Genomic DNA, 23,277 nt, shown 5'->3' with positions numbered 1-23,277 from the left:
ATTTCTTAAACCCCTTTGGAAGAAAAACTCAAACCAAGATATGAGAAATTATCTTTTGAATAAAAATTTTCTGCACAAGATTCTTATTTTTACAGTTCCCAAAATTCCAGTAAAGGAGACCATAGACAAGGGCATACATAAAAAAAAAGCCCTTGGTTAGCATTAATCACTGGTATTTCAACAAGATTTTCTAGAGCATTCATCCATCCATCTTCCTGGCATTAGTGTGGCTGAGCTAGCCCCAAGCACTTTTGAAAATCCCACCTGTAATGACTAATTATTCACAGCATCACATACCACCCCCTGTGGCTCTCTGAAAATTCATTGCAATAAATTAAGCACTGATTGGATTTTTCCTTGCATTTATGCTGCTTAATGTTGTTTAAGGCTTGAATACCTAGCAGCAGTCATTTTCACAGAAACTGAAAAAATGATTTTGGTACTCAGGAAGCTCACAGGCACCTTCATGCTGGGCCAGATCACTTTCACCAATCTCTAAAGGTTGCTCTGATGTTCAGAGGTTGTACTGCCCCTGTTCTGGTCCAGCAAAATGCAAGGCTTTAAGGCAGAGTGCTCCAATAACAGACAGGTTAGAGGGTTCTGTTCCTAAATGCTATTCAGTTCAAAGCAACAGACTGGTTTTCTTAATATTCTCTGTGCAATGTTCCTTTCTCACCCAGATAATATTCTGAGAAAATATAGACCCACAAATAGAACAAATTCAAGGCATTTCCACTGAGACTCCATTCTCATTTCTGCAGATACTGGATGAAAATGAGAATACATAGCTCAAAACCGAAGATGGTCAGGTACACTTAGGCTAAGCAAGAGTATCAAGACCACCTTGTTAATTCTGACAGCATAGAAATAGCCAAGAATCAATTTGGATTTTTTTTTTTTTAAAGAAACTTAAATAGACATGATTCAGTTAACTCTGATGTATTCACCAGATGTAATCCCTAACCAATGGATTATACAGTGTTCAATGCATAATTCTGATCTGCTCTTTATTTATAATAGAATGAAAAGGATCAGGTCTATTTTTAACTTCCTGGAAAGTTTAAAAATAAAGACCAGCTTTCAATAATGCATTAAACAGCAGGTTTGAGCCTTCTTAAAATGAGCTCATGTAGTATGTGTATCAGATGGCAAAGTCCTATGGCTCTGCTACCCACACTAAGTAGGTGAATTAAGAAAGGTGTATAAGGAAAAAATGAAAACATGATGTTGATAAATATGGGCACACTGTATGAACATGATTAAGTTTAGGGGATGGCAGGGAGATCTGAAGCAGCCTGGAACCAAATCCCACTCAATTCAAGTGGTAGGGCAGCAGGACCCCAGGTACACATGGACATTTCACTCCCGTAAATACATGCTGGATTTATTTTGAGAAGTTTCCCTCATAGCAGTCCTGCATCTTTAATAATCTAGAGCCTCACTTGGAGATTTTCCATCAGTTTTCCCCCTTTCCAGTGCATTTTTCCAGCAGCTTTGCTCCCTGTGAATTTAACTGTTAGAAACTCATTTAACAATCTGCAAATTGCCTGGCCTTATGTTAACACATCTCACAGCAAGTCCTTGCTGCTGGGGAGAAGGTGACCAGTGGTAACAGCCCCAGCTTTCTAGGCTTTTTGGAAACCATTCTCCTAGTTTCACTGAAATAAGGAGCACTGGGGCCATGGCATAGCTATGCCTCTGTATCCTCTTGGTTAGTGACTATGAGCACCTCAGGCATGGGCACAAATATTTGAAAGGGCACTGTCCTGTAGGAAAGCAGCAGAACAGCCTTGGTGGAGGAGCTGTTAACATCACAAACTACCCATTGCTGGACTGACTGGGATCAGGTGTGAAAACATTTTCTAGCAGCTTCATTTCAATCTTACCAAGTGATTCCTTTCTCATCTCAGAGAAATACTGAGAACTTACTGAGAAATACTGAGAACTGATAACTGATATAAAGTGCTGTGAAAAGTTTTTTCGTGGTTTCAGTTCACACACCTCAGGTTGTGGGCAGCCCTGAAAGGTAAAAATAGAGTCTTGTCCTTAAAGTCAGGTCCTGTTTTCTCCTCCCTTTCCCTTATCTCTCCACATTTCTGAACCTTTTCTTTTAGGCCAAGAAAAGCAGACACTAATAGTGAAGCAACTAATTCCACATAAACACCTACAGCCATGCTGAAGCGAAGGACATCAAGAAACGACCCACTGGCCAGCTCAGAGCTTGGCCCTGCAGGGCTGGCACAGAAACTGCTGAGAACAGAACAGCAAATAAGCACTGGTTGCACTTACTTTGAAAGACAGGCTCTCTCTAAAAAGTAATGAGTACATAATGTGAATCTTTGTCTGGAAACTCTGAAAAAGCTCCTTTTATAGCCATAATTCTTTTAGATTGAACATCAGGTGACATGCAATTAAAAAATCCTTTCCAAATGTTGTCTATTGCATATAGAGAACTATGCCCATATAGAAAAAATCACCCACCTGCTGAGTTTATAAAGCACATTGGGTGTTTTGTATGACTTGATCACCGTTATGGCAGCAGGCAATTTGAAACCAAACCCAACCGATACAACAGAACAGCAATAACAATGTAAGCACTGATGGCAAGAAACCCATCCCCGTAAGGCTGCCAAAACAATGGGATTTTTGCAATAGATCCATTTGTAACCTCACTTGGCTCCACGCTTACAGCCAGGGGTTGCATTGAGCAAGATTAATGCTCGAGCTATCCCTCAGCAGTGCAGTGGACTTGCTCGAACGCTGGTTGCGGTGAGCAGGGGGTGCCGACAGGCTCCCATGGCCACATGTCAGCACCGCTCCTGGCTTCCCTTCCCACAGCACGCACAGCCAAGCTCTGCCTTCGCTTGGCTTCGACAGCCTCCTGCATCGGGGGGAACCAGGGCCAAATTTGGCTCACATCACAGCTGAAATAAAGGAGGACAATGCTCTGATGAAAATGATTAGGAATTCAGTTTTAAATCCCTCAGGTAGTTGGCATATCCCTATTCCCTAAACTTAGGATAGGAAATACTATCCTATACAAATACTATAGTAAATTTAGCTGCTGAAAGCTAGTAACAGTCCGGCTTTTATTGGCACTCTTCTTCTCTATATGCCCTGGCTTCCATTTCCCCATATATTTTAAGCACCAGCTTCTGTACATATTGGTACATTATGCTTAGGCAGTTGTGCACTGTAAATAGAGAAGACTAAACCTAGAGCTCAACCCAGATCTTCCCCCTCCCCAATATTTTTAAGGAGAAAAGGTCAGAGTATTCCAGTGAACTGACGCACTCTGTCTAATTTATGCAGCAAGAAGCTTAAAATTGTGCGTCATTTGACCATTTTCCATTTGTTCATGCTGAGATTAAGAGATGGGCTTATTGTTGAGCTTATAGTTGAAATTACAACTAAGAGAAAAAAGGGTTATAGGAGATCAGTAGCTGCAGCTGGGCTTTGATTTATTGCTGCCCAGTCATGGCAATGTAAATTAGAAAACTTGAAAAAAAAAATAACCCACAGGGATTGAAAGAAGCCAATTAACCATTTTTAAGGTAAAGGTTTCCAAATAAAACTGGGGAGCCAGGACTTGCTGTGAGCAGTAACAGTTTGCTTAATTGCCAAAAAGCATCTGTGACAATGGAGTGGTATGCAGCTGTGATTGCAAGCGAGAAAAACCAGCATCGACACCAGAAATCATTTGTAAAGCTGAGGAGTCAGCAGATACACATTTACACTACTGCACTTTGCACTGTACCTCTCAGGCCAGACAGATGGCAAGCTTTACACACCCAGCAGAAAACAGCTCATCTTTAGATATCTCTAGTATTTCTTCCAGTGTATGGGGTGTTTCAGCTACATCAATAAAGCTTCAGGATCAAAAAAGCCTCCCAATGCATTCCTGAATTTTGCAGCACTGCAGGCAAGTGCAATGAAAAATAGTCAAACAATGAATGGATGTTTATTCACAACCATTTATACAAGTAGGATACAAGTAGGTTATTGTGAGTGTATATACGCTTGCACAAAGTTAACGCCAAGTCTTGAGCTGATGTAAGCTCAAATATTTCAGCTGAAATTACTGAAGCCGTGGAAATTTCTATGAGCCAAACTGCAGCTAAAGAGTGAAGGTTTTTCTTTTAGTAGCACGGATCACAAATGTTCATCAGGTTGTAGCAAAATAGGAGACATAAGGTTTACAATTCTCTCAATTTCTTTCCATATACTTTTTATTTTGTACTATATAAATCCTGAATTGATCGGTATTTACATGACAGTAATATAGCAGGTAACGGATTTGCTGACATTTTCCTGGAAGAATTGTTGTTCTCTATAGTATTTCCATCTGATTTTTTTTTTTTTTAATGGGACTGAAGACAGATGGATTTTCTAGAAAGGTGAAAATAACATTGCAATTTAATGTATTTCCATGTGTGGCAAATCACTAATACCATAACATTTTGCTCACACTAAATTTATATTTTTAACCACAAAATAGCCTCTTTTGCTGGCTGAAAAAGAAGAAACGTCACTCTTTAACTTTGCAAACTTTTGTGAACACTCAAAAAGGTGGAAACTGACAATTTCACAGAATCCTGGTGCCAAATGCTGCTCAAACTGCTTGTAGCAGCCAGTCTCCAGACAGAGTATTCGGTTGTTTAGAGAATGATTTATTATGGAATACTCATCAACAAACTTTTACAACTGAAAAATAGTTGACATTTACCAGAACAGTATAATTCCTGAACTGAAGTACCAGAAAAATAGGAAAGATCTATCTGCAAGACCAGAGCATCTACTCCAAAGCACGGAAGCTAAAGTTTGTCACCTAAGCAAGAGGTTGCTAAATCCGAGTGTGTTGCATTCTTTAGTCAAACATGAAAAAAATAAATACTGGTTCAAAATGTATTAGGAAAGTGTAACCTCAAGCGACGTACCTTGACTGTAACTGAACCCCTCAAACTGCAGGATGTACTTTCCTATTTTATTCAATTCCTTATGGCCTTGTTGAGTGTACCAAGGAGAATACACACATGGGTCTGCTCCCTTTCCTGCACCCCCCTTGCTTCATTTTAGAGGCAGACTACAGGCTCTTCAGGAGCTCATGTTTATCATTCAAAGGACTATTTATACATGTACACTATCATTGGGCTTCACCCATGATTGGTTCACATTGGTAAGTGATACAGGAATACAGAAGTTTAAGATTATAGTATAAGCTTGCATGCAAGTTACATTTGAGATTCAGACTAAAGTCTTCAAGCTACTGCCCTGAAAGCAGTCACAGCTGTCAAAGTGACTGCATATGCCTGCTCATTTCAAAGAATTAGGGCATCATTCTCCACACCAAACCAAATGACTTACAGCATACTTTTAGTCTCAACGCTGCTTACTAAAACTGTGATGGGACTCTTCTCACAAGCAAAACCCCACAGGCTTAGGGTTTGCTTGACCGAGGCAGTTTTCCTCTGAGTCAGCATGAGCTTTGTTTGATACAACTCTTCCCTTTTCTGTGAAGCAGCTCTGCCCATTCTTTGGGGCCCACACACTAAATCCATGTGCATGACTAACTGTTCTTCATCTGATCTAATAGAGAACATTCCTTCCATGGCACATCAGTAGGTTCTACATAAACACCTTAACCCATGCATGTATTAGAACTGATCTCCACAGCCATGCAGGTTGGGGTGATCAGCAACATTCACACGAATGATTCTTTTGATTATTTCTGGCCATAAAAGCAGCCAAGATTTTGCTATGTTACTTGCTAATTAGAAATCCCTGAAGAACTAATGTTTTATCCTAGAGGTCCCATACATCCACAGCAAACTATTTAATAACCTTCCAACCTCTAATGTATTAAGAACTATTGTAAGATATGGAAGTAATTTTATCTAATTTTGAAGTGGGGATCTGAGACAGAGACAAATTGTTATTATTGCTTAGCTCTAGCATAGAATTTTTTCTTCTGGAGACCTCAAAGTGCTGACAGAATAAGAAATTTAATCCAGGTCTCTCCAGCCTTGTCCAGCATCCTCAGTGCTAGGCCACATTCAGCATCTCCTAGCTCTCAAAAAAGAATGCAATTGGGACCTCCCCTGATACCTCTTTTTTTTTTAATCTGTGCTTTAAGTAAGAAAAAAAAAAGTAACAAAAGAATAAGCCAGCAACTCATTATCAGAATAAAGCCTGTATCTATTTAAAGTTTTCTTTTTCAGTGTGAACCCAACAGCATCTCTACAGAATGATGCTTATTTCTGTCACCAGAGTAGTTTGAGCCCTCAGATATGGAGTTTCACAACATTACAGGAGAACACATTTAGCTATGGATGCACTAGCACAAAGCAGATAAACTTTAGTGCCTAAACTTATAAGGATTTAAATATTATGACATGAAATGCATTGTGCCAATTTTCCAGCTCTAGCAAACATACTACATGTCATTGTATTTCTAAGAAAGGATTTATTCTTTTTTTATTGACTGATGAAGATTAAGGGTAATCTCACTAAATCCTCAATCACCCCACATGATACATATTTTCTGGACCTCACTGTCATTCAGAATATTATATTCAGTTAGCAGAGAACTTGCTTTATTCATCCTCTCATCCCTTCATCCCCTTGAAAACATCACCATATCACACCTGTTTTTGCCTCACAGTGAGATAGTCTTAAATTTGGCATTGAACCCTGGGTGGCCAAAGTCATCACATTTTACTTTAAACAGTAAGACACATCCAGAAAGGACAGCAGCCAACTGCAAGACATTTCCTTCCTGCTTTGGCTGCAGGATAGAAAGAAAATAAGCTTGCCAAATTGGATTCATTTTCTTGCTCCCCTCTGCTCTCTCCCACCTCCCACTAGAAAAACAAACAATTGAAAATTAAGTCCCCAAACATGACAAACAGGTGTGAAAAAGCACTAAAGATTTTTTTTTTTTTTTTTGCTCTGCAGCTATGAAGTCCAATTTCTTCAGGAAACATAACAAAGACAAACTTGCTGGAATCACACACATCTGACATGGCAGCCTTACTGACCATGGGGAATTTACTTACTGTATTGTGATCTGTCAAAAGGAGCTGGCAGATGTGATTTTTGTGCCAAACAGACTGTTTTATTTCTGAAGTTACTGGGGACTAGTCAAAACCACAGCAGAGTCTTGCTGAGAGGTTGGATTAATACTTACTATATGGATAAGTAAAAGACCAATTCCTTTGATAGAAAGGAGGCCTGCTGAAGCCATGCTCTCAAGTATCACACAGCTACCTCCTTCCCTCTGATATTGGGTACCCAGGAAACAACAAAAGGTTTTTAGTTTCCATAAAAGCTCATTTACTGCTCCCTACGTAGATGCTTTAAAAGAAATGGAGCCTTTTTGTTGGCTCAATTTTTCTTTGGATGGGCTTCTGTAAAACAGCAGTGAAATAGGATGCTGAAAACACAGCTTTTCATCTTCAAAGATACCCATCCAGGACAAAGACACCTGCTTGTTAAGCAACTTGGGGAAGACAGCAGAAATCACTCCAGCCTGGCCAGCTGCATGCCACCTATCAGTGACCTAGACCTTGAGGTTCTTAGTTCTTAAAGCATCTTGATAGGACACCATGGCAAGTTGAGCCTCTGCAAGGGGCAAGCAGCAGTGCCTCGTAATTCTCAGGCATCCTACAAGCAACTGAAGCTCAGCAGTTGATCTCTTCTCTTCCCCTCATCGCCACCAAGCAAGCAGTAGCTCAGGAAAGGGTGCAGTGACCAGCCTCACCCCATGGAAGTGGTTCAGGACAAAAGGCTTTACTCAAAAATTAACTTATTCATAACATAATACAACAATAACAATTAAAAATAAAGACCACATCAAGGGAGAAATACCAAGGAGTTCATACTCTGCCTTGGCATGGAGGTGAGGTCACTGCCTTTTACACCAGATCTTTGAAGTCCTAGGATTTATTTTGGAGCTCACAGCTCTGCCAAGCACCTTCCCCATCCTGCTCTGAAACTGAAAATGAGGTAGGAGGAAAAAAACAAACAAATACTAGCACTGAAAAGACTTTGGTCCAGGATTTTCTAAGTCAGATACTCAAGCCAAATAATCTGAAATACTTTGGGGACTCTTTGTTCCCCAAATTTCTTTAAATTAAAAAAATGCAATGCATAAACGGTCAGTATGAAGTACAAGACAGAGCAAATATTTCAATGCAAAAGGGCCAAACCCAGAGGTTCTGCCTTTACATACTTTTATGCACACACAGTGGAAGTATCACATCAGTTTCCAGGCTTTGCATTTTTTTCCCAAGTGTCCAGAAGAAGTCACAGTCCTTATTTTAATAAGTAGGATGTTTATCTGACTAACAACGGTACTACTTCTGATTGGTCCTAATTAGAAAATATTAATACAAAATTCCTAATGCAATGATAGTGGCATGATTTGCTGATTTCTGTTAACTGGAGCCTGGCAACAAATCAATATACTTTCCCATAACAAAAAGCCCAGCACTGTAGAGACATTTCTAATTATTTTATTCAGCATACTACAAAGTAAATTCTGACAATTTAGATGGAAATATTTTTAATAGGAGGCTGGTTTTGCAATTACCATTAAAGCTAAATGTCTCTTTTGCTTTATCAAAGCCATGTCTCTTGCTAATGGTGTTCTCTTAGATCACCATTTTTATCAGTTGTATTTTTATGAGACTCATAGGACCCAATTTGATGTTCCCAGGTATTTCAAATGGAACACATCGTACATTGTTCAAAAGGAATATTATTAGAAATGTGTCTGGATACATTATGTTACAATTTATTTTTTTTAGATAAATGGAAGATTCAGATTCTCCAAAACGTGGCCTTACATTATTTAACTTTTTAATGTTTAAAGATCAGAATTGTTTACTGGAAAATATTGTTCAGACTCTGGTGAATTTCCTCAGTCAGTAATGGCTCTTCATTCTTCCCCCTTTGCCTATCAAAACCAAAATACCACTGTTTCATGGGGTACTCCCCATCCCCACGGAAAACATCCCCAGAGGAAACATCCCTGCCAAGTTACCTTCTGAGTTCTTTAATGCCAGCCAGTGTGACTGGCAGAATAGCCAGCATCTGGTTTTAAAAGGCAGCCCCCTCTGCTCATCGAAATCAGTTGAGATCTCCCACTGCCCCCTTGCAAGTCTTGATAAACATTGCCTCAGCCTAGAGCAGGATCAAGCCTCAAATACCTGTGTCTGCAGACATACAGTGCAAGACAACTGTGAAAAAGCATTTTTGATACTTCTCAGAGTCCAGACAAACTGTGCTCCTGGCACAGAGCGATGGGCAGGAGAAACAACTTACTCTTGGTGCTGCACTTGAAAAATTGCAGTGTAATGTTTAAGAGTTTTCCCCCTCCATTGCAATGGGAACTACTTAAATCATCCCATAATGTTGGCACGACCCTCCACAGTCACAAGGCAACAGCACCTCTTCCACTGCCTGCTTGTGCACATAGGAAAGAATTAACTCCCAAAGAGATGTACAAGTAGGAAAATTACCTCACATCTGTATTATATCCTGTACAGACAGGTGTTTTGTTGCTGTAACACTCCCTAAATTTATGAGCCCCCTGGTACTAAAAGACTGCAATGTCCCTCCGTGATAAAGCTCTGAGCAGCTCCAGCAGTGTTTGTTCATTGAGCTGACAGTGGTCACATCAGAAGCACTTACATCTTCCCCAAATTTAAAGCCAAAGTGATAGTCCTACAAAATCCCACTGAATTCAAAGGCACCTGCAGGAACCTGGCCCCAGGTGAGCCAGGTTTGCAGGATCAGGCCTCAGGTTTTCAGTGTCCCACATGAGCAGGTGCTTCAATGCTTTTCCCCCATCCAGACTGAGTTTCAGTTTGTATTTCTTACCTCATACTAATATTTACTCACACAGACCCTTTCAGCAGACACAGTGCATCAAGTGTCTGCTTGCCTGAGATTACATTCAGAAGGCAGCAGCAGGTATTTTGGCTCCTGTTATAAGAAAACCACAAACACAAAGCAAAAAAAATCCCTTACACTATACACATCTGAATTTGCTACAGTTTCTGGCTTGGTAACACATCATCATTTGCTCTCTTAAAGAGAAAGTGTGTATTGCTGGAGAATTACTGTAAGAAGAGCATCTGAACTTGTGTCTGTCTGCTCCCACATCTGCCCACAGCCATCTGTCACCTTGGCATTATTTTCAGCTCCTAAGCTCTTTGGGACAGTTGCTGCCTTTTTGTTTGTTCAAAGAGAACAAGACAGCTGCACTGAATTTAAAAACCCAAAGTGGAGGTAAATAATCAGTCACACTCCCAATAAAAATAATCATAATTCCACCTATGAAAGCAAGAATGGTACCATGACTCAGGCATTGCATACTTACACTGGCCTCCAGCTGCCTGCTAAGATACTGTACAGAGCCAGAACTGTTTGCCATTTTGGGATTAATGTAGAAAAATAAGTCAAAGTTTGACTACAGTTCAGTACTGAACTATCAGCAAGAAATCTGCTTTAGAAGATACATGGCTGGATTCCTATTTATCTTTCATTTTTATTAAAATTCAAACTAATAAAATAAAAGGCAGCTAGAAGAGACTTCAAGCACAGTAAAGGGAGCTGAATGCAAACACTCTTGCCCAAACCAATGAGCTCCTTGGAAGAGAATCATGTATGTCAGCAAATATTAATTTGCCCAAGCTAAAAAGCAATTCTGGAGGCTGCAATGAAAACAAACCATGGATGGTGGGATTGCTCAGAAGAGGAGGAAAAAACAACAAAAAGGAGACAAAACTGAGATTGAGAGGGTGGAGGGAAAAGGTGGCAACAGATAAGCAATCTGGAAGAGTGAAAGAATTACAGTCCATGGAAAATTATGGGCTGTGATAAACCTTCATGTGCTAGTCAGAGTAAAATTTGGGAAAGGAAGAATGAGAAAGTGAACACTGGTAAATGCGTTGCATTTTGTTCCATCTCCCCTGTATATTATTCATATGGATAGCTTTCTTCAAGACAGCTCAACACACAAGTTCCAGCTGTAACCTGCTGCTCAGGCTCAGAAAGAGCAGAGTCACAACCACCACCAACTGTAAGCTTGCCAACCACCACCACTGTAAGGCAGAGCCACACAGTGCTGCCCGTTATCTAACCGCCTGGCATCTGGGTCATGACATCCATCCCTCCACTTCACCACTACTTGATTTCATCCCAGCTTAACAAGTAACCCAGATGTTTACAACACTTTACAAGACAGGAAGCTTGAAACTGGCAAGTGATTGTGGAGCTGGGTTTATCCTTATCCTGTGCCATTTGACTTTGCTCAGCATTCCTAGCTGCAGCAGAACTCTATAACCAAATGAAGCTCCATAGGCCTGTGACTGTAATTTTTGAGCCATCCCTCATGTTGTGGTAGCTTAACAGTTGAGCTTCCTCTTATGTAGCCACACTTGGGAACTCTCCAGTGCAGGACTGGTGGCAAACAGAATCATTAAACCAAGTTACATGAAGTGTAATCACCAAAAATTACTTTTATTCAAAGTGCCTTGCTCCTCCTGTGGATGCAGGGGGGAGAAAAAGGTGGCTTTATTTCATTTTCTTTTCTAGGAAAGATAAAAGATATCTTGGTAGCTAGATTGACCTTGCCGAAATACACTTACAAGTTAATGCCTTTGGTGGCATTCAGCTCCACTCATGCATTTTGGATGAGGTAAGTGGCCAGGGCACTCTACTTAGATAAGAGAAAGCCAGACGCACTGTCCACATTCAAAAGGTACAAGAGGCTTTTTTTTTCACACCCAAATCCGAGGCAAGAACAAAGCTGTGATATGAATTATCTATGTGATACAAAAAGGAGAAAAATCAGGCTCTACACATCTGATAGAAAAGAAACAGAATTTCAGAACTGCTGCCAGACCCTTCCAGGAATCATGGCTTTGTAAACACAACTGCACAACTGACTTAATTCAGCAAGGGCAGACATACACCTGATTGTTACAAGGCTAAAAAGATGAGACAACAGCCCTAAATGTGAAATGCTATACAAGCCTCAAGTCACAGATAAGGAAAGGGTATCTGTCCATTAGGGAAGTTGAACACAAACCTTGGAGACTCATTTACACCAAATTCAGTTATCACACTGGGGAAATGTAGTAAGTTTTTCTGTACATACAATGCCATTTGTCTCCTTCCTTCAAATTTTTATTCTTTAGGCTCATCAAGCTATTAGGTTGCACTGCTGTAAGACAATCTTGGCTGTAACACATCCAGCACAAGGCATTACCATCCTCATCTCCCCAACACAGTCAAATTTCTGCCAATTCCAAAAAACTTCTCCTGAATTGCATCTTTCACTATGTATTCCTGCACAAAAGCAGGATGCTCTGAAAGGAAAATAATTCCCCAAAGTTACTTACTCATTCCTATCCCCTTCCTGAAGGTTCCTTCAGGTTACAGAGGAAATAACTACTCCACTATAATAGAATCTGCCCCAATTTTCTCAAGTGATTAGTAGCTGGTATGATCCTTGGGCAGATTGAGTCCTCCATTAGTTTAAAATCTGACAAACTACTACCCATTGAAGAGTCTCAGTAAACTTCTATTGAGGTAGTAAGATTTTTTTAAAAAAAAACAAAGCAGTAATAAAAACAGCTGTGATGCATTCATTTGTTCAGACAAAGTTATATTCCAAACCAAATCAAAAACTATTTGGAAAGGAACACGCAGACTCCCCAAAGAGAGCACAACAAGCAGCTTCCTATTTGGAAGTCCTTTTCTGACAGGTAAACAACAAGATGGAAAATAAAAGTTAAGCTCAGCCAGCAGATGTTTATGGAGTATTAGATTTAGTCACCTTGTCTAGCATCAGTTATGAAAGAAGCATTAAGAAAACATCTATTGAGGGTCAATTCCATTTTAGCCTTCATAAACAACAATATTCATAAATGCCAGTTGGCCACAAGCCTGTTATTAAATTAATAATAAAACCCAAAGAAACAGCTCTGGCTGTCTCAGATTTCATGTTTATGTTTATATCCTGAGTTATTATAGTTCAGCACTGGACTTATGTTTGGTTAAGAAAAATCTTATGATAGATAAAATCCACAGCTATAACTTCATTTCATCTGGAGGAAGGGGAGAGATTACCTGTAACTTGATAGAGAATCAAGGCTTTTGGTTAAAAAAAAAAAAAAAAAGAACCTTATAATACTCATTTTAAACCTGTTTAGCTGCCTTTTTTTTTTTTTTTTTTTTTTAAGATTTTAAGAGCTTCATTCACTAGAAAAATGGACTGTTGAGGATTAGCTCTTTCAAACAGATATCGCCTGAGGAAGAGAGCTAAAGGTAGCTAAAAGGCCATTTCAGACACCTCGAGTTAAGTAGCTCATTTCTGTCATTAACAAGCAGGGCTTTGGTTTCTTCATCCCAGAGCAATGGAGAAACATGAATCTCAAATAAGCAAAAACAAGCTCAAAGCAGAAGTCAGGAAACACTTGACACAACCATAAATATTTTATTGAGGCAGAATTGCTGTTTCATTCAGGAAATTATTTGATACCATCAAGGGCTGAATAAGAGTTGGAAGTAGAAGGGACTGGGTAAGCCAAATAATTACTTTAATTGTCAGAATCCGTTGACTTCAAATCAGCGGTTGAAGCTCAGAAGTTTAATAATTACTATTTTTATTTGTACATTTACTAATTCAATACTGAGAAGGGGTGTCCATAAGCATTCCTACTGCAAGAGAGAATATTGGCTGCCAGGCTGGTAGGAGTTGTTAGAGTAGGCTAGGGGACATAAAGCTTCTGCTAATTTCAGGAAGAGGTGAAGTTTTGACTTTTTTTTTTTTTTTTTTTTTTAAAATTCTCCAGCTTTTACCTCAGTATCACTAATAAATCAGTAGTTAGATCACTAGTCTGTAATGCAGTCACAACAGAGCTCTTGTACATGCATCTGCTACTTAGCCCATTTTCCTTTGCATCATGTGCCATCAAAAAAATTTACTGATTTCAGCTCTTACCCTGTGCCCTGGCCACAGCTTAAAGAAAATGAAAGGAATGATAGTCATCACTACCTGACCTATCCATTAAAAGTAAAATTCATTGCTTATTCCACAACACCTCAGCTTCATGAGTCTTCCACAAGCTCCTTGGCATGTAGTATACATCATTTTCCAGGCCATAAGCTCAAATTCATGTTGAAAATGAGTCCTAAACTGTTCCCCTGGCAAACAGCTATGCAAATAGCTATGTCTATCTTTCTGGTCCTTTTAGCAGAGATTAAATATTAAAAAAGATACTTTTAGTCAGAACATATGGATCTGTAACCACCCAGAAGAGACTGACTGGTCCTCTGGAGGTGCTTTCCTGGAGACAGGACCTACATAAAAATTAAGCATCTTTTTGGTAGCTAGAAATTAGCTGTCTAGCCTAGATTGTATTGTCCTTTCTCCATCCAGGTGACATGCCCCAGTGGTTACATCAGCTGTGCTATGCCAGACTGGTCCCAAGGCATGCCCACATTCTGCCTGATGCCAAGCAGACAGGTACAAGGCTCCAGCACTCAGTCCAGGGGCAGGAGGAGACCTTGCACACCTGCAGGCTACAAGGAGGCTGGGCTGGTGTTCCCAGAAGATTTGCAATCTACATTTGTAACCAAATGCTTAGCTATAAAGGGAAAAAGGTTAAGAAAAATAAACTATTGAGGCACTTCCTTGTGCATTTAATCTCTTGCAGTGTGAGAAGATTAATCTGTCTTTGCATGAAAAGAAATATCACCAACATTGGCAGGGAAGATGGCTCTCCCATAGTTTGACTGGGATCAGAACTTCTAGTAAACTAAAATCTGCTATTAAAAGAAAATAGAAACTTCCCTATTGTGTTGTTCCCAAGAACAGTATTACACAGATAATGAATCACTATAGGATGAGCACAGATGCCTTCAGAGTTTCGTAGGAAGGAGCAATTAATGTTAATATTAAAAATGTTGCTAGAACAGTGTTACTCAGCCCTCTGGTTATTGCAATCATATAATCACCCTGGAACCAGAGACCCTAGGTGTCACCCCCATGAAGTTAAACAGCCCAATTTTCAAATACAAATGTGCTAGGAGTCAAAGGTGAAAATCATGGGTTATATTTATTGGGGAATCATCTCTGCAAATATAACTTCATGTGCTGGACAGTTTATAACAGCACTTACTCAGCAAGTTGCATCCAGAGGAGTATAACATTTAGAAAGAAAAAGCAGAAAAATATATTGTTTTGAGCAGACTTCTACAAAAACAAACTTGCAAGCCCCCATGACAATTTCATGAAACGGTGCTTCCATTTTCATCTTGTAGACCAAAAGGAAAAAAGATCATTGTTTTTATTTGAAGAGATTATCTTAAAATTTATGGTCCACTTGCTAGCATGAATCAGCCTGCCTCACCCTGCCAGTTTCCATAAAGCTGCCCAGCCTCCATCAGCTGAAGATCTGTCTTAAGCCATTACTGCAGGCTGATGACAGAGTGACAAATTTCTCTAACTACCAAAAGGACAAAAAACACTTGCTCCAGGTAGATAAAGTGCAAAGGAGGAATTATTTTCACATATGCACTTATGTTTGTGAGCATGCCCACATGTGCTTGCACTTAGATATCTCCTAATTGCAGTGAAATTCGCAACTGAGCCTGTCATTGCAGAAAGGCCTTGCCAGCAGGCAGCCTCCGGGGCAGGGGGTGGTTTTGGGGAGCGTCATGGTAACACTTCACATAGGGAGAGGAGGCTGGACAGTGATCACAGCTGGTGTCCTGGCAGAAAGTCAGAAGCACCAAGGAGATGTTCTGGGAAACACTCAAATAGCACAAGGTTAATAAGTGGCTCCTACTAGATTTTCCCTACTCAGAAGGGTTTTGCTGCCAACTGCTGCTGCTTACACCACAGCACAGATTCTTTTCCCCCTTCCCACTGACATTCATAGTACCATTATGATTCTCAATTAACTGTACAGAGTTAGAGAAGCTTCGGACATCCCCTGCCACTCAGCATTCCAGTAACTGCCATGGGGATGGTAAACTGTAAGAATAAGATCACGATGAAGCAGGAAGGAGTGGAATGTGAACTAGTCATCTATTATGTCAGATCTGATTCTGAGTATGACGGCTAACAAGAATGTTTACCAATAAAGTTTCCAAATTGTTTACAGAAAAGATTCAAAAGTAAGAAAGTTTTGCCTAAGGACAGGTGACTTGTCCTGCAATGGGACAGGGGGCCCTGGCAGAGGCACAGAGGTCACTTAACCACTGAACGTGGAGATGGAGAAGGACTTTCTACCTGATCCATCATTTCCAAATCTATTTTCTATGTAAGGCTAGAACATGGACTGACAGGATCTCACAGACCATGGGGTAGCACCCAGGACCACTGGCTAAAAACTTTGTCTGCCTGGACATAATGCTTAGGATGAATCCACCCATTTTAGCTTCCCTTCTCACTGTACAACCCCAGGTCTCCCTTGATTTCCATGACCTTTAAGCTAGCATGAAGATAACAGGCAAAAGACACATCAGGTTTCATAAACTACTAAAGCTCTAACAGTTGGAGGGACTGAGACTCATCTGCTTCTTGCATTATAGCTGAAAGGAAAAACATTTCACAAAAGAGCCTCACAGACTAATAAACTTGCAATTAAAGAAAGTGAACACTGTAGATAAGACAGCACATTAGTAATACAAAGTTGGTTTATTAATCCTGAAGTCATATTTTGCACTTTCATGTTCCAGTCCATTCATTCAAGTTTTCAGAGAAAGATCAACACAAAGAGGCAGTAAATGATGGTGTTTCCTGCCAAATCAACCCCAGGAAATACAGGAATCCCAGTCATTACAAATTACACCTCACCGGATTTCCAGCACAAAACAGAGGCAGTAAATTCCCTGTTTATCACAAATGAACACCAGTCCTGCTGATGCTTGACCAGGAAAGGCAAATAACCCCACCAAGAGAAAGGAACTAGGAAGACATCTGTGCTAATGATTTACTTTATCTCCAAATACATTATTTGGAACTAGAACAGGATGAGTTAAGAGAAAGCATTGACCTTGATCAGAGCTAACGTGTTCAGGTAAAACCTGACAGAGAATCTTGGCCCATGCAGAATCAATAAGCTTTCAGAAAAGTTTACTATTTAGCTATTCTTAGAAAAGTTTCAGATTCATTAGAAAATGCAAAAAAAAAAGAAAAAGACAATTTAAAAAACATTACTGAATTCAAAGGGGAATACAAAAAACAATGAGAATCATACTGGAAGTGAATTATCAGTACCATTCATCCAGCCCTTAGCCAGGCTCTAGAGGTGCCTTTGAGATAAAAGACCCCAGCTTAATCCCTGGCTGTTTTTAGCAACATATCTGGGTACCATCGCTAAGCCTATGCAGGATGTTGTGCTTCTACAGCTGGGCTGCTTGCAGCATGTCTGGTAAAGATGTGTGCATGGACTGCAGCAAGCAGAACTTCACTCTTCTACAAATCCAATTGTGCAAAAATGTTTGCACTTGTCTTCTCCTGAAGTGACACTATCTGCCCCTGTAGCATTATTACCAGAAAATATACTTCAGAAGAGACAGATGCCTATTATCTACATCATTTGACTCAGATTTGCCCAGAAATCTTAGATTTTGCTTATGCATGCACCAGATTGCATAGGTTTTTTTCTTCCCCAGGTACTCTTTCCACAGTTTTCAAGAGGGAGAGGAAAAAGCTATCTTTGGAATGATGGGAAGAAAGAATTTAGCCAGTGATTATCAGTAACTAAGCCCCCTCAAATTACAAGAATATTAACTTGCTTCAGTACCTCCCTTTAAAACAAAGTTAACAGAAGTAAAGCACCCAAACCTTTTTTCAAATGCAAGAACCCTTTTCCACAGGTCTGACCTGTTAAAAAATGATTCCACTATATATTGTAGAAAACAGTCCTGAATGGACTCTGCTGTACCCATACTTATAAAAAAAATGAAGGGAATGACATTAAATGTATACTAAGCAATCAGGATTAATGGGGAAGGAAAGCTTTGACTTACTTCCCATAACATTCCACTATATTCCAATATACTCTGAGTACATGGTCTGAACAGACTGAAATTGTAGGTGCCAGGTGTGGAAGTCCTCCTACCTTCAAAACATGCTTGCTTGAGCAATAGTTCTAAATTCTGTATGAGCCTGAAACCACACCTTGCCGTACACAAGTGAGCCAGATCAGAGTCAAAGTCATGCTGATCACAAGAAAATGGTGAAATCAGCTGCCTGCAGACTGCACACAAAAGAAATCCAGCCTTTGGTTATGCAACTACCAGGAATTCAAATCCACTTATCCAGACATGCAAGGAGCCTGATTCTATTTCACTTCCATAGACTTCCAGGTAGAACCACAAGGTAAAAAGCACAAAGGAAGTTTGTGCATATAAAAGATCTCAGGAAAACAGAGGTGGAGGAGAAATGGAAGCACCATGGTGATTCTTTCCTTCCCCAGAAAAAGAGGGAAGCAGAAGCCACAGCTGCCCTGGAGGACAGGTATCTGTAGCCCCTGCTGCCCACAGCTCCACCCGAAGCAGTAAATACCTCAAGCTGGCCAAGGGTGCAGAGCTGCAGCTGCTGCTCCCAAATTCCCCCGTGCAGGTTTCTAACAGTAGCAAGCCCCAGCTAAGTGTGAAAAGAATCCCTGAAAACAAATTAACATTCACAACAAGCTAGAGATCCATAGACAATTTAAATCACTAATAAAGGATTATGGCCTTGGCCTGGCAGTAGCTGACCAACGCAGAACATCTGTTTACTGACATCTGGGGCTTTCAGCTTTCTTGATGCTCTGGAACTTCCCATCTTCCTATTAAATCCCAGCCATATAAACGCATTTCCCTCCTGTTCATTAATAAAACCTGATTTTCCAAGGAAGACTAAAATAATTTGCAATGAAAAAATGGGAAATTAAGGCCTACTTTGTGATTACCCCTCCTTCGGGTACCACACAAAGCAGCAACAGCTACAGAAGATTTTTGTACTGACTTTGCCTTCTGTCAGGCTCTTATTCAATGACAGCATGCATTAGAAGCGTGTTGGTGTTCTGGGATTCTTCAAGCAGACAAATGCTTTTGAGAGCTGCCTTTAAATCATGTGTAGTGGACTGATCCTGGACTCAGTTGTGAATAATTAGATCTGGTTAACCCTCAGGTCAGAACAGGGCCAAGCACTGACAGTGGCCAAGGCAAGCCAGAAAGTTGCCAGTTCAAAACTCACTCACCTCGAGAGCAGAAGGAAAAGACTGGAAGGAACTGGGGAAAGCAGCAGGCAGCTGCTCTGCCTGGTTTTTGCCATGTTATATAACAGCAGCACAGTAATATATAGAGGCACCTGTTCCAGCAACACCTAACTGCACGGATCCAACACACTGTAGTGCAGACACACATAACGAGGCATACTTTGAAGTCTAAAAAGTCAAAGCAACTCCAAGTGAAACATGAGCCCAGCAGCAGTGACACAGCCAAGGCCATGGACCAGAGCAGCAAAGCCAGAGCAGAATTGCATCTCCACATGTCTTGGTTCCTTATGTAATAGAGAAGCACAGGATCATTGCCCTACATAGTGAGGTGCATCCACATCTCTTCTCATGGAAAAAAGCTACAGTATAGTGAGTATCATTCTCAGTGACATTGCTAAACTGGCCATTTGTTTCTATACTGCAGAGTAAATATGGGCTCCCCAGCACAAGGGGGACATAAAACTACTGGAGCATGTCCAGATAAGGGCTACAGAGATTATTAGAGGACTGGGGAACCTGTTGTAAAAGGACAGGCTGAGAGAACTGGGCATGTTTAGCCTGAAAAAGACTGAGGGAAGACCTCATCAGTGTGTATAAATATGAGGGGAAGGTGTCAAGAGGATGGAGCTGGTCTCTTATTAGTTGTGCCCAGCTACAGGGCAAGAGACAACAGGCACAAACTGAAGCACAGGAGGTTCCAGCTGTGTATGAGGGGGCACTTCTTTGTTGTGAGGATGACAAAGCACTTTAAAATTTTGCCCCAAGAGGCTGTGGAGTCTCCTTCTCCAGAGATATTCAAAACCCACCTGGATGCCATCCTGCACAACATGCTCTGGGTGATCCTGCTTGGTAGGGGAGTTGGACTAGGTGATCTGCAGATGTCCCTTCTAACGTCAGACATTCTGTGATTTGGTTTGTTTAATCACATGGACAAAAACCAGAAAGCTATGGGGAAGCAATTCTGTTCCGATTTGCTACACAGAAAACTTATCCTTAAAATGAGAGCAACTTGGCTTCATGGGCAATTCCTAGAGGTTGAGCATGGAATATTCTCTCTCTAGTGCCAAACTTCAGGATTACCTCAGGGCAACACGCATAGATCAGAGAGGTGATGAAAGTGGAACAGGAGCAGTTCCTATCCTAGGCTCCACATGTGAAATATTTTCAAATATCTTCTCAGGAACGAAGTCATTGATGGGTGCCCACAACCACTCAGGTTCTGAAGCATTCACTGTGCTCCCAACTGCAAAGCATCAGATGCTGACCCCAACAGCAATGACAAATCTGAATTTGCCATTTCTAACACTCAGCATCCTTCCCCACCTTCTGTACTGAACAAGTTCTAACAAGATTAAACACTTCAACTGGTCAGGCATGAGTGGGTGCTGTGGTGGATGGCAGAGGGTTTACTTGCTTTGCTTGCAGCTTGATTTCGGTTCTTAGCTAAGGCTTGGCTGACTTTTTCCCTTTGTGGGTGAAGTACTGTGTATGCAGTACAGGCCACAATACTGCCCGTTATGTAGTGTTGTTTTGCAAGACAGGATCCCATCCACAACGGAACACTTTGACCATGACAGAGCACATTAAACTTGTTCTTAGTTCAATAGAAAATTCTCTTCTCTGTTCTGTAGTATCAAAATAAAAAAGCCCAATGAAAGGATTTTATGACTTTATTTATGAACTCTGAAGTTTCAGGGGAAGAGAGTTCAACTCACCCTGAACTGAGCATGTATTGAGATCTTGAATTATAAGGTAGCACCAAATGTTCCCAATATGGCAGAATTTAGCCCTGCAAGAAAGGGTCCAGCACAGCAATTATTTCAGATCTCACTTAATATTTCACATTTTGTCATGAGCCAAAGACAAAGTAAGGACTCAAACCCAAAATATTAACTAAAAGAATCTGCAGATTTCCCTGATAAGTGCTCTGTAACCCTGTTATATTTGTTAAAAATTAAACACATGAGTATTAGCTATTGAAAGTGATTAATGGTAACTGGTGTTCAATGATTTTTTGGGATGAAAACAGTGGAATTCAAGAAGTCAATTAAGTACTAATCCTTTCCCAAAACACAGTAAATAGCTGTTATGAAACTGATAGAAATGAATAATATTTAGTCACAGAATCACTACACCCTATTACAATGATCACACCTACATTTAAGAACCAAGCAGAACATGCAATTTCTGAAATGAGATTCTTACTCTAGCTAAAACTTGATTTTCAAATAATTTTCATCTTCTGCATAATCAGTTCATGCTGTCAAGTTCTTTGTCAGCCAGTGAAATACACCAAGAAATGTCTCCTTCACTTGTTCATAACATGCATGTACTTAAAAAAAAAAAAAAGGTAGAAAATCTGCAACTAAGGAGATGCAGAACCAAGGAAAAAACATGGCTGCCAATGTTGACTCAGGTAATATTTGCTTGGTAATAGCTGTAGAATTTACGATCAGAGAAGCATATTAGAGTATTAAATTTGTTCTCTGTACCAGAAGACTAATTTCAGTCATCTATTGTACTGAATATACTTGGGTTGACTAAGCAGAAGCTAGTGTTTGGCTAACAACCATTCTACTCTTAGGGTAATAGATTCAGCCTTTGAATATCTTCATTGTCCTTGACAATTTGTTCCAGAATATAATCAATAAACTGCATTAAAGTTGTGCCCAGTCTCTAATTTCAATTTGTATGGCTTCAGTTCCAATGCAATACTATATATTCTGACAGATTAAGATGCTCTTAAGTATCAAAATTCTTCCTGAAAGGGAAAATGACTACATTTAAGTCACCACTCAATCCTTTTCATTAGCTAAACAAATACAGAAAGCATTGCCAGATAATTTCTATAATCTAACACACTCCATTTTAAACATTTTTCAAATGCAATACAAAATGAAACGAACTACAAAGTGCTGACTGATCAATTCCCTCTAAGCATTGCTTTAGAAAGGAAGTTGTAATAGTTGTGATAAAATAAACAGATGTTTTACACAAGAATACCAGAATAAGGAATATTGCATAGAGGAGTTAATGTGCAGCTCTAATATGTGCTAAGCAAAAGCATAAATTTAAAGTAGCCACATACGTAGTGAGAACACATTGGCATTGTGTAACTGTTCTCTGCTTTGTCAATCTCTGCCTGCATTTTCCTTTTACTATCTTTCACAGCCTCTGTGGAGTATAAAAGTAAAGGGCAGCTTGACTGACAGGGGGTGAGAAGTCCCCACAGCCTCCAGCCTGGTGTGGATTGTTCTCTGCCCATCAAGCTCCTCCAGCCTTACTTGGGTTTGACCTTTGGAATTTACCCTTTGCATTTGACCCTACTCCCCAGGCACCAGCTTCTCTGGCACAGTCAGGAAAAGTTCCTGGGCATCTGTTTGGCAGCATTCCTTCTTTTCCTACTGTAACAAATCCACACAACTCCATTTTCTATCAGCTGCTGTGACCACACACAAGACTGCAGTTTTAACAGGTTAGAAAAGACTGCAAGCATTTTTAATTTTTCTTCTAGAAGAAAAGTGAAACTAAACTACTTTCCTTCTTCTAGCCCTACTCAGCACTTACATATCATTTCCTAAGCATGCTGCAACCTCTAGATAAATGTCATACTTGCCTTGACATTTTCCCATAGATTCAGTTATTTTGGTTCTGATCTAACAATTAGATGGCAGTAGATTTAAATAGGATGACCACTGATGCCAGCAGAATGAATGACTTCTTGTAAGAGACATTTCTTCTGTTTTAGAGCTAGCAGGCCCCCTCAAAACAAAACAAAAAAAGATTAAGACAAGGTTTAGAAGTACCTTATAACTAACCATATAGAAAAATCTGCTTATTCATCACATCTTTCAACACAATACAAAAAATACCAAGTTTTAAATATAAAAGTACAAAATTCTAAAACAAGTATGACATTCCTATAGAGTCTAAGTCAATGAAGGCTGATAAAACACTGTGCCAAACCTCAACTTTTTTTTTTTCATTT

At 40.0% G+C, this 23,277-nt stretch overlaps 1 long non-coding RNA gene across 1 annotated transcript in view; it reads right to left on the bottom strand.

The window, feature by feature from the left end:
• Positions 1-23,045, bottom strand: part of LOC119713228 (uncharacterized) — a 42,898-nt gene extending 19,853 nt beyond the window's left edge. The window contains exon 1 of the long non-coding RNA XR_011804200.1: positions 22,906-23,045. This is a non-coding gene — a long non-coding RNA (uncharacterized lncRNA). The remainder of the gene's footprint in view (positions 1-22,905) is intronic.
• Positions 23,046-23,277: the final 232 nt, after the last annotated feature.

The sequence above is a fragment of the Anas platyrhynchos genome, chromosome 19 (assembly GCF_047663525.1).
Source record: "Anas platyrhynchos isolate ZD024472 breed Pekin duck chromosome 19, IASCAAS_PekinDuck_T2T, whole genome shotgun sequence".
NCBI lineage: Eukaryota > Metazoa > Chordata > Aves > Anseriformes > Anatidae > Anas > Anas platyrhynchos.
Note: the sequence above shows the minus strand (reverse complement) of the source record. Positions and strands in the feature narration are given on the sequence as shown.